The 11960-nt window shown below is 36.4% G+C and overlaps 1 long non-coding RNA gene across 1 annotated transcript in view; it reads left to right on the forward strand.

Annotated features, from left to right (window-relative positions):
• Window positions 1-4975: 4975 nt before the first annotated feature.
• The window catches only part of LOC141363520 (uncharacterized), an 18792-nt gene continuing 11807 nt past the window's right edge, over window positions 4976-11960 (forward strand). The window contains exon 1 of the long non-coding RNA XR_012369012.1: window positions 4976-5110. This is a non-coding gene — a long non-coding RNA (uncharacterized lncRNA). The remainder of the gene's footprint in view (window positions 5111-11960) is intronic.

The following is an 11960-nucleotide window of genomic DNA, read 5'->3' on the forward strand; positions in this document are numbered from 1 at the left end:
TGCATAACAACCTCTCTGGTGCAAGAAAATGTCAGAGACATGTGCCTTACAAGCGCTTTTGATTAAGGAAAAGCCTACAACCTCTCTCATGTGAGGAATAGCACGCAAAGCGTGTTGATGTCAATTGCGGGTTATGCGGGAATGTGAAACTATGATAATAATAGCATAACAATAATTTAAAATTATAATGAGCAAACATGCCAACTATCTTCATGAAGGCTAGCCCATCAGCCATATAACTGACTATCGATAATAGACAATAGTATCGTCTATCTGCACAACCCTTAGGAGTGTGAGGGCAGTCAACGTGATAATTATCTTACTTACTAGTTTAAATAAATTGGTGTCAGGGAAATGTATCTGAAATGAAATACTATGAAAACGACAATGGGGAGTTAAATAACGAAACGGCGGTATAGTGTAGACACGCCCCGGTGGCTGTGAGGGTCTTCTTCATTGTGTGAAGTTAATTAATTTCTGAAACATGACTCTTATGTTCTCAAGTGCTTCACAGGGGAACCCTTTAACTTGCTTCTTCATCTCAGCTTTTTGTGGAGAACATTTGTTCAGCCAGAGGAAGTGCTTTTATCCAGCTTTTTACATGGGAAATAATAATTTATAATAATATAGAATGAAAAACTGGATGGGTGGGATGTTGGATCTGTTTTCGGCTCAGAGCTGGTAACCAAAATGTTTCTGGTTTGTGACCTGGAGGAAGAATTGTAAAACATGGATTTGACACTGTCCTAACTAGAAACGATGCAATGAGATTCCAGTGGCAAACGATTTGTCCAGACCAGATGCAACAACTAGACCCAACAAAATCTTTCAAAAATCACAGCCATTCAGAAGAGGGTGTAGGCAGAAATCTCTTATATATATATATATATAAAATTATATATCAAAACATATTCTGTGACCGATACAGAATCTTTATATAAATGCAGTTGATTGTTCATCAGATTTTGAAAATAGGAAACAAACTCTGAAGTAAATTATCCATTATGCGTAGAATTTTCTTTGAATAAGATCTCATTGTGGGCGGAGATTTCATTCGTGAAAATTGCATGCAGCTGGTTTAGACGAAAACTCTGATTAAAATGAAAAAGGTAACTTGGTTGCCTCTTGTTTTGTGTTTGCTTGGAAGACAGTGTTGGTTGTAGATTCCATATTTAGTTTGACGGAAATGACATATTTAGTTTGACAAGGCTGTGAAGGATAACATTGTTCAATAATTTTTTTTTTACTTGTGTTTCTGTGGAAAAGCTAATCCTTGCGACCAAGCCCCTCATGCTCATGACGTGACCTAAAGGTTTATCATTACATATTTATCACTGCTTCAAAAATGTTCCACATTTAAAGTGATGACAAAACAGTCGACAATCCAAGAAGGGATATTTGTTTACATGCAGTTTCTTAGCCCCTTTAACAAAATTGTGGGAGGGGTTAATTTAATTTGGTAATTTAGATTAGGGTAGTTGTTCATTTAAACCTGGCAAGTTTAATGGCAGGGTTTCTTTAATTAGCTTAGTTGTGGAAGTTGAGCAAGTGTCAATGTTTACCAGTTCAAGAATTTTTTATATTGTGTTTGTTTGCCAAACCGAGTACATGGGAGAAAGGACCAGCTGATATTTAGATAATTCTAATGAAAACATAATTATAGCCAAGTTGCGCAAGGAGTATTTACTGTCTCAGTTAAATTAAGGATGACAACAAATTGCATGTTTGTGCAAAGTTTTGAATTATTCATTTTTTTTCTCTGTCAGGCATGTTTTAAAACAAATTTGGTCAGAGTAACTGACAGGTAGAGAGAATGTTCTGAGATTATCCTTATGAATTTTTGTTTGCTTTCTGATGCTGATGGTTTTATTTTATTCAATTACTTTTTGTAGTGTTTATTTTAAAAGTCTTCATATCAACAGCTAAATTTAAAAAAAAAAATAGGGTTAAAGAAAAGTGCATTTGGCATCTTTAGGCATGATTATTCGCAAGAAGAATATTTTCTGTTTAATAGTGCTGTAAACCTTGACATAGTAAGGTTCAATATGTAGATACATGCTATGCTAAAATAAAGATTTACTTATAATAATTTATTATTTTGAGTTTTTCCCAAAAGGTCTCGTTTGGTTCCGATGCTTCAGTAATTGAGGGGTTTCATTTTAGAGGTCTGCATTTCTTTAATGAAGATCATTTCCCATGCACAGGCTTTCTGATGGATCACCAGTGCTCCATGTTTACAGCGGGGCATGAACATTTGTTTCGACTCCATTAATGAAGTAAAACTGATAGCTGTAATGCTTGGCTGAACCACCAATAACTGAACTCTGCTGTGTGTGTGTGTTTTTGACTGTTACGTGTATATCTATCGGAATTAATAGTGCATGAAAATGTTTAAATGAAGGTTGTGAAAATGTTTCGAGTTTGACCGATTGTAATGCCTGCCATCTGGGATGGTATTTATTTAACCACTTGCATGATGAGGGATGCTGGGCTACAGTTAAATAACCTAGTTCTCCCTTTTAAATGGAGGACTGACAAGAGCCTAAATGTGTGGTTGTGTGTTTGATTTGTTTCTTTTTAGATTGGGCAAACAATTGTTTCAAAGCAGTTATCCAAAGTAAAATATCAAAACAATATTTGTAAAACATGCATTTCCTGGGCAAAAGCACAGTTTTTTTCAGCACACAAAACTTGTTCCAAAGCAACAGATGGGTTTAATATTGTGATTAATCCAGCATGCAGACATTCCAATTGCAGATTTGCACATTCACATGTCACAGAGGAACATTTCTCATTTACAATCCGCTATAATTATTTTTTTGTCTTTTACACGGATGACAGCATGCAATGTTGTGCTCGTAACGGCAAAGAGGCGAGCATTTAAAAAAAAGGCACTGCATGCAATCAAATTCTCAGTTTTTATTTTTAAGTCTCGCTCTTTTTAATTGTTGTTTAATGTGCAAGAAATACTGTGTTCAGGTCCCACAGTAATTGTTAAGTGGTGGATATGGAGAATTAAATTAGAAGTTTTTTTTACCTCTTGACTCTGTAACTGTAGGGCCCTATAAAATCCGTTTTATTTTTTCCCAAATTCCGTTTTATTTTTTCCCAAATTCCGTTTTCTCCGTTTTAATTTTTGCAAATTCCGTTTTATCCGTTTTAATTTTTGGCAATTATATTTTTTAGCCTTTACAGTTATTTTAGTCATAAAAAGAGTGTGCCTTTAATGTTAATGATTAAAATGTAAATGATTTGGGGGAAAAAACTGGATAACAGGATTACTTATTGACTATAAAAGATGCATTTACACACGCACACGCGCGCGCACACACACACACACACACACACACACAACTCAATTCAATGCATTGTTTAGTGTTGTTGCAGGAGGCTACAACAAGGTGTCAAAGCAGTGGTTCCTTCAGAAGTGCCTTAAACACATCAATCCAGCGGAACGCGATCCATATTTTATACACAATCGCTTGAAATGCATATAACTTTACAAACATACACAGGATAGTGATCTGACTTAGGACAGCATGAGCACGCAGCTCTTTGCACGTGCGAGAGAAAGAGAGACAGAGAGCGGCGCCATGATGCAGATGATTATATTTTAAATGCGAGGGATAGTTAGTTTGCCTCAGCTCGCTTGAAATGCATAAAACTGAACAAATACATGAGGATTTGTGTTCGCACTTCGGACAGATGCGAGAGCTTGTGACAGTGAGACAGACGTGGATGAGAGAGTGCATGTATCTTTGCGCTCACCGTGAACAGAGTGTTGACAAAACTTCCAAAATAACAGTTCTCCGGTCACATAAAAGTCATGTGAGACCTTCGGAACTAAGTGCTTAGCGTCGAATTTCTTAATTTTTTCGCTGACGAAAGCAGAGTCGTGGAGAGCCGCTTCACCATGGTTTCAGTGTTTTGGAGGGGGTCTGAAATGACGGGAGGGGGCGTGTCGCCCAGATTTACTTCCCCCGGTCTGCATTTCCCCCAGACATACGTTCGTCTCCCACACAAAAACATAATTTTATTCAAAATATGTAAAATTCCGCGAAATTCCGCGTTCCTACTAGATTCCGTGTTAATTAGCCAATTCCGCGATTCCGTCCGCGATTCCGTGAACGCGGAAATTATAGGGCCCTATAACTGCATTTTTAGTGCAGTTACATACAGTAGTTGTTTTAAAGTTGTTCTAACTTAATTTGTTATTCTAACCTAACTTGTTTTTCCACATTATTTTTAAATTTGATTCAGTTTACACAAAAAGCTACCAAAACTTATCTTTACCATCTAAATGAAATAACATGCAAGATAATTTAGGTTAATTATCCAGTCCTTCCAGTATTTTGTTTTTTTTGTGATTGTTGCGGGCAAAATCCTTCATCTTGTGTCACGTTTTCTTAAAAAATGCGATGGAATATGCTGGATATTTCTGCAATTTTATGCGATGAAATTGCGGGAACTTGCAGAAATTGCGGGAACTTTCTGCTAAGATATGTGATTTGTTACGAAAATGCAGGGATTATGAAAACATGCAATCCCCGCATATTTTGTGCACGGAAATCTGCAATTTATGCTGCGAAAGTGCGGAGTATTTGAAAAAAATGTTTCCCCACCATAAATATGCGGACTTTGGCTGATTATGCGTTGAATCATGCGATCGCATAATCGCGTTTTCCTGGAGGGACTGATATACTATAAGGATATACTGTAAGGGACTATAAGAAACAAACACTAAACGTTAATCTTCTGTTCTCATCTTCTTTAGAAATGCGTAGAAAAAGACATTTGACGGTTTTAGACATTTTATGGTCAGCATTTCTGCCTTCCTCTGATGTGATGTTAATTCCAGCTCTAAATGTGTGTTATTTGTGAGTTTTTGTAGAATGAAATTTCAGGTGCATGGGTTTCTTTTTTGTCTTTGACATGAAATTAAATCCCTTTACTTTACTGATCAAGTGAAATACTGAAAGTCACTTACAGCACTTCGACTGCAATGCCATTTTCAAAGGATTCAAGTGATATTATTCTAATCATGTTTTCTTTGTCTTTTTTCTCCCACTGTTTATAGCACTTAAACATCAGAACACTTACTGATGATGTGGTAAGAGAGTTCATCTGTTATTCAGGTTTCACTTGTTCCATCACTAACAGCAGGCTTACCGTACATCTTAAATTTGCTTTTACATTATTGACGCCATATTTCTGACCTAAAGAATGCCTAACACAGTGCTTGAGTCTCATAACCACTGCTATTCATTGCACCGATAAAAACAAGGTTGGCTATGTGTTGGTTTGCTTAGGTTTAGCTAAATGTACTAATTTACTACCATGCTGAAAATGCTTCTTTGTTAGCGCATCCCTCTTTTAATGCTTCTGCCCTGCAATTGCATTGCTTTTCTTGAGACTAGTGGTTCGTTTTGTACCTGTCTGTTAACTAACACTTGAAATATGCTTTTCATGATGCATGTGAAATGATTAATGATGCCATTGTCGTTATGAATGATGGAGCTGTCATAACTTGTTTTTAGGTTGTTTAGCTATAGTTAGTGGGACAAATTGCATTAAACCTGTTTCAGGTGAAGCCTATGAACATAAAATGATTTAAATTTTGCACAAGTATTTGTTATTCAAGTGCCGACCTCCCTATTTAAATAATTTATTTAGCACACAAAATCAGCATTAATCACAATTGACTTGTGTACCTAATAGAGTGGCATGTTGAAGTCTTCGGATTAAAAACGCTATTTTGTCCTAAAAAAGTCTGTTCATTTTCTTCTGAATGAACAGTGAAAAGACAAATGACGTGTGTGAATCATCATAGATTTTCATGTACTGGATTAAATTGTATTGAACATTTTGGTGGTATCAAGTCTTTGCAGCTGGACTCGTTTCCTCTAGCAGTAGTGGAAGGTAATGAAATATTTTGGATGGCGGACATTGGGTCATGGAGTGAGGCAGTCAATTAATTTAAGCGGCACCTGAACCACCTTATCGATGGAACTCAGTGCTGTTTTTCCTCCTCGTGTTGAATAGCACCAACATTGCCAGTTAGCACTGCAATCATCTTCATCCTTACTTCTCAAATCATACTTCTCAGTTTCCTCACTCCTGCCCTGTTCATGCTCTATTCATCTCTTCACAAGTTTTGGTCATTCCTTAATACATTTCAATCTTCTTCTTCTTTAATCCCTCACTTCCAGGGTCCTTTTTCATGTTACATCTTTCTCTCTGTCCTACTTTATTTAAAGATCACTCTTGTAGTTGTAAAATGTGTTTTGATTCTTTTGCATTATTGATTGGAATCAAAATGTGTTTTTGTTTGTGTTGGTTTGGTATTGATCCAAACAGCCCCAGGTTGCCAGAGGGAAGTTAGACCCAGGAACAAGGTAATCAGGATTATGATGAGGTAGACACAGTTGGGACACGCTGTCCATCACACGCAGACACGCACCAAAGTCGGGTGCTGTCTGAAATGTGTAAATCAATTAAAGCTGCACAACTCTTGATGAAATCAATTTTTTAAGCATTTTTTTTAGAATAGAAAACACAATTCTGAAGAAAAAGGCTTAAGTGCTACTATAATAGTCTAATAAACAAAATAGGCCTAACATGTTATCAGGGTTTCCCGCAGAAAATTTGTTAGTTAAGGTGGTAGGGTTGGGTGGGTGCGGGGTGGATGGGTCTGGGGGCGTGGCAATCAAACCAACGCGTCATGATGAAAATTTGAATATTTTTATTTAAAACACTCAAATAAAACTTAATTTTAAAGAAACTATGACAGAAAAGGAACACCTAGTAGATTATTAATTAATCAAATGTTTTTACCTCTAACGGGAATAGCTGTGTGATGAAGTGAAACTAAAGGGTTAATAAACACAAACTAAAGCAGATGTTGTAGAACGTCTGGCGAACGATGATAGATAGCCCAAAAATAAAAAATAAATGATTATTTTCCACTGTTAATTACATTATTTTAACCTCTTAAACCCTAAGGACCCAGTCCCGGGGACAAAATTTCGTATTTTGACTCAAATAAAATATTCTTTTAATCTTTAATGGTCCATCATGGACCCCAGTAACACATATGAGATACTGTTTGAAAGCTTAGACTCTCTACTTTCTCCAGATAAGCATCACTTCGAGAAATCTTTTACTGTAAGAAAGTTATTTACACTTAATTTACACTATCACCCCCCCCATAATTTTGTATATGATTTAATATTCACATATTTCATATTTTTCAAGTATGACAAACATGGGCAAGTCTTATATCAAATGAAAGCTCTCATTCTCAGGAATAAGGCTACAGTGTTATTTTTGTTCTATTATTAACACATATCCAACAATAGATGAATGAATAATGATGTAAAAAATCGTCTTTTGTAAACATATGGGAAAATTGAGTGTGGACTGCCTCAGATAGCACAGATAGCCACAAATAATACACCATCTTTTCTCTTAGGTCCTACTCTAAAAAATGAGTCCATTCACAGCATTTTCTTAGGTTGTGTGCATGAATAATCCCTTGTTATTTATTATATGTCCAAAACAAAAAATTAATATTTATATGAAAAATGTATTTTCGGACACTTCAGTAAAATGAAAATAACTTTTGAATGCGACATGCTAAAGAGATCATTCTTTTTTTGGGTGTTTACTGTCTGCTGCTGGTAACAACCAGAACTGTCTGCAGTCTGCTAGAGCACCCACAACCAGAGTTATACACTATCAAAGGCAGTATTTACAACATAAAAAAAGAAAATTTGGTGTTTCATCATATGGAAAACAACATAAATAACACTATTTGTCACAAACAGCAGCGTTTTATGTAACTTCAAAGGGTTTTCTTTAAAATGATATAAAGAAATTGCATTTATTCCACTGTATGTGGTTAATGGAGCACTTTAAATGTTTTTAGGCAGAAATTGTATACAAAAAGGGTATTATTCCTCCAATCAGTTGGAGTAAAATAACTTTTGCATACATTATGATAGAGAAAAAAATCTTTTTTCCTCTGTAAGCTGGCAATTGCTGGAATCAAACAAAACTGTCTGCAGGGAGCTGAGGCACTCAGGGCCAGAGTTATACACTTTTAACTTCTTCCACCCTGAAGCTATTTTGGGGATTTTCGCCTGGATTTGGCCTACCCAATTTCAAAAGCTTCCCATACCCACATGCAGAGGTGCACATACAAATGTTTGGTATCATTTTACAGGAAACCCTTTGAAATTACATAAAACACTGTTGAAAGTGCTAAACATGGTTGTATGTGATGTCAGTCCTCTAATAAACACAAAAATAAATAGGCGCTTTTTGATGTTTTTTTTCTAAAGTTTTTATTTAAAAGTGTATAACTCTGGCCCTGAGTGCCTCAGCTCCCTGCAGACAGTTTTGTTTGATTCCAGCAATTGCCAGCTTACAGAGGAAAAAATATTTTTTTCTCTATCATAATCTATGCAAAAGTTATTTTACTCCAACTGATGGGAGGAATAATACCCTTTTTGTATACAATTTCTGCCTAAAAACATTTGAAGTGCTCCCATAACCACATACAGTGGAATAAATGCAATTGCTTTATATCATTTTAAAGAAAACCCTTTGAAGTTACATAAAAAGCTGCTGTTTGTGACAAATAGTGTTATTTATGTTGTTTTTCATATGATGAAACACCAAATTTTCTTTTTATATGTTGTAAATACTGCCTTTGATAGTGTATAACTCTGGTTCTGGGTGCTCTAGCAGACTGCAGACAGTTCTGGTTGTTACCAGCAGCAGACAGTAAACACCCAAAAAAAGAATGATCTCTTTAGCATGTCGCATTCAAAAGTTATTTTCATTTTACTGAAGTGTCCGAAAATACATTTTTCATATAAATATTAATTTTTTGTTTTGGACATATAATAAATAACAAGGGATTATTCATGCACACAACCTAAGAAAATGCTGGGAATGGACTCATTTTTTAGAGTAGGACCTAAGAGAAAAGATGGTGTATCATTTGTGGCTATATGTGCTATCTGAGGCAGTCCACACTCAATTTTCCCATATGTTTACAAAAGACGATTTTTTACCTTATTATTCATTCAACTATTGTTGGATATGTGTTGATAATAGAACAAAAATAACGCTGTAGCCTTATTCCTGAGAATGAGAGCTTTCATTTGATATAAGACTTGCCCATGTTTGTCATACTTGAAAAATATGAAATATGTGAATATTAAATCATATAAAAAATTATGGGGGGGGGGTGATAGTGTAAATTAAGTGTAAATAACTTTCTTACAGTAAAAGATTTCTCAAAGTGATGCATATCTGGAGAAAGTAGAGAGTCTAAGCTTTCAAACAGTATCTAATATGTGTTACTGGGGTCCATGATGGACCATTAAAGATTAAATGAATATTTTATTTGAGTCAAAATACGAAATTTTGTACCCGGGACTGGGTCCTCAGGGTTTAAGAGGTTAAATAAAAACTTTAGAAAAAAAACATCAAAAAGCGCCTATTTATTTTTGTGTTTATTAGAGGACTGACATCACATACAACCATGTTTAGCACTTTCAACAGTGTTTTATGTAATTTCAAAGGGTTTCCTGTAAAATGATACCAAACATTTGTATGTAAACCTCTGCATGTGGGTATGGGAAGCTTTTGAAATTGGGTAGGCCAAATCCAGGCGAAAATCCCCAAAATAGCTTCAGGGTGGAAGAAGTTAAAGGAGTGTAAATAATGCACATAGATAACGTGAGCAAGAGCGCTCAACAATTATATCGAATCAACAGGCACGTGACACCTAGCTAGCAGGTTGCTCAAATAACTAAATCACCAGCTAACTTACTTTAAATTTGCAAAAACTATAGACTAATACAATAACAGGCTTAAATAAACCCAAAACATAAGTCCACTTACAGTTCTCATGGACACGTGTTTTATCAAATGGCTATCCTCCAGACATGACGGACGTCTTTATCTCATTTTGGCCGTGTGGTGTGCATGCATGCTCGCAGTGTGAAGTGCGTCCACGCTATTCTCCGAGATATTTTAGCAAATGGCTAGTTGTCCTCCAGACAGTGACGGTCCAGACCACGTCTTTTTACATTTCGGCCGTTTGGCGCACATGCCCACTCCTGGTGTAAAGCGCGTTCGCGCTATTCTCCGAGATTCACTTGACAGCCTTTTGTGCAACGAAACATATTTTTTTGGACAACCTTGTTAAGGTGGTAAGGTTTCCCAGCTTAGGCGGCCGCCCGATCTGCAAAGTCCTGTATACAGTATAAGTTAGGAGTGCGCTTGACTAAGGATTTACATATTCAAATCAGATTTTTCAAATCTTGCCTGTAGTTGACTGATAGTAAAATCATCTATGTGTGTGTGCATGGGTTGGAGGTGATTTTAATGCTGTAATGTACAGGACATGACACAAATATATAACAAAACATTTTTTTAAATAAAGCTTCATAAATAACAAATGTGATCCTGCCTGCTATTGTTCAGCGATCTTATTTAATTTTAAGATTTAGCGCGTCAACAACAAATGCCATATAATTTGTGATCGTAACAGTAAATTATAAAAGCTTTATATACAATTTCTTAAACATTAATTTATAACAAGAAAAATACTGAAATGAATGGTTTTATAGACACTGCGCTTTATTATTTTCACAGAAATACCTGCTTGCTTACTTTGACTATCTTTGTATTAATTTCAGATACAGAAACACCTCACCATTCTTAAATCATTTGTTTCAGGAATCTCTTTTCTATTATTTGAAAGTGAACACTGACCATAATATTAAATCACAAGAGAGATAATTGTGTCAGGCTTAATTAAGTGCAGATATTTTTCGTGTTATCACCGATTTCAGCCACAGCTTTACTTGTTTTGTAGCTCAACTTTTGACACCCTGTTTTAAATACATTTTAAAACTTATACTTAAAAAAATAAGTTTTGTGATGTTTAGTTTGAAAAACTCCTAAATATGATCTTTAATATGACACGCAGAGCACCTAGCATGTTCGGCTAAATTTGCATGCACCATCATGCAACAGCACAAAATCGATACAACAAAAAACAATCAAAAATTGACAGACTTAACACCCTTAGGGGCGGTTCACATATCGCGTCTTTTGCACGCTCAAGTGCATTATTTCAAATGTAGGTGCGCGGTATGCGCACTTATAACGGAAGCAACACTGTCGCGATGAGCACTCGGTGCAACATGCTTGTTTTTCCAGCCGCGTCCGCACCGCATCGAGTTAAAAACAAATGCCGCAAGCACACTGCAGTTAGCAGTTAGGGTTAGAAAAATGCAGATGACTAGGAGGATCCATTTTCCCTACATTTTAGAGGGTGTGTGTGATAGCAGAAAGGGGTTGGATATGTTTTTGATAGATGAGTCCTGTCCTCAGATAATGGTGATGGTCTGATCCAGGTGAGGGCTGATGTTTGGTCATGGTGGAAATGTGTTTGGTGCTGAGAGGCTGAATTACAGGAGTAGGGCTTGCTGAAGTGATCAGAAGAGGAATGATGGGAATGGAGCCATTAGTATAACATCAAAGTGTCTGTTGGTGAGAAAAGGAGGGAGAGAGAGAGATGCATGAAAGTAAGCTGCAGACTCATAAACACCTAAACAGCCCTGAAAAGCACTTCATCATCTCGATCAACTCATATTGGCTGCGTTATGATGTCTGTTGTTGTTATCGTGGTACTGGCTGCACATATTTATTTATCTATTCACCGGTAACAAGTGAGGAATAGCAAACTGCTGCTTCCCTCCGCTGGGGATGAATCTCTGTGATTAAACTGATCAGTACCATCACTCAATGTAGCGAAGAGGCGCTTTAGGGCAACAGCAAACCAAATTAGACAGATGATGGTGTCGTTCGGTATCAGACACCACACATTCGCTCTGTGCATTGGCGCAACACACTAGTCGCTACCTACACTTGGATCC

This window comes from Misgurnus anguillicaudatus, unplaced genomic scaffold, assembly GCF_027580225.2.
Source record: "Misgurnus anguillicaudatus unplaced genomic scaffold, ASM2758022v2 HiC_scaffold_59, whole genome shotgun sequence".
Taxonomy (NCBI): domain Eukaryota; kingdom Metazoa; phylum Chordata; class Actinopteri; order Cypriniformes; family Cobitidae; genus Misgurnus; species Misgurnus anguillicaudatus.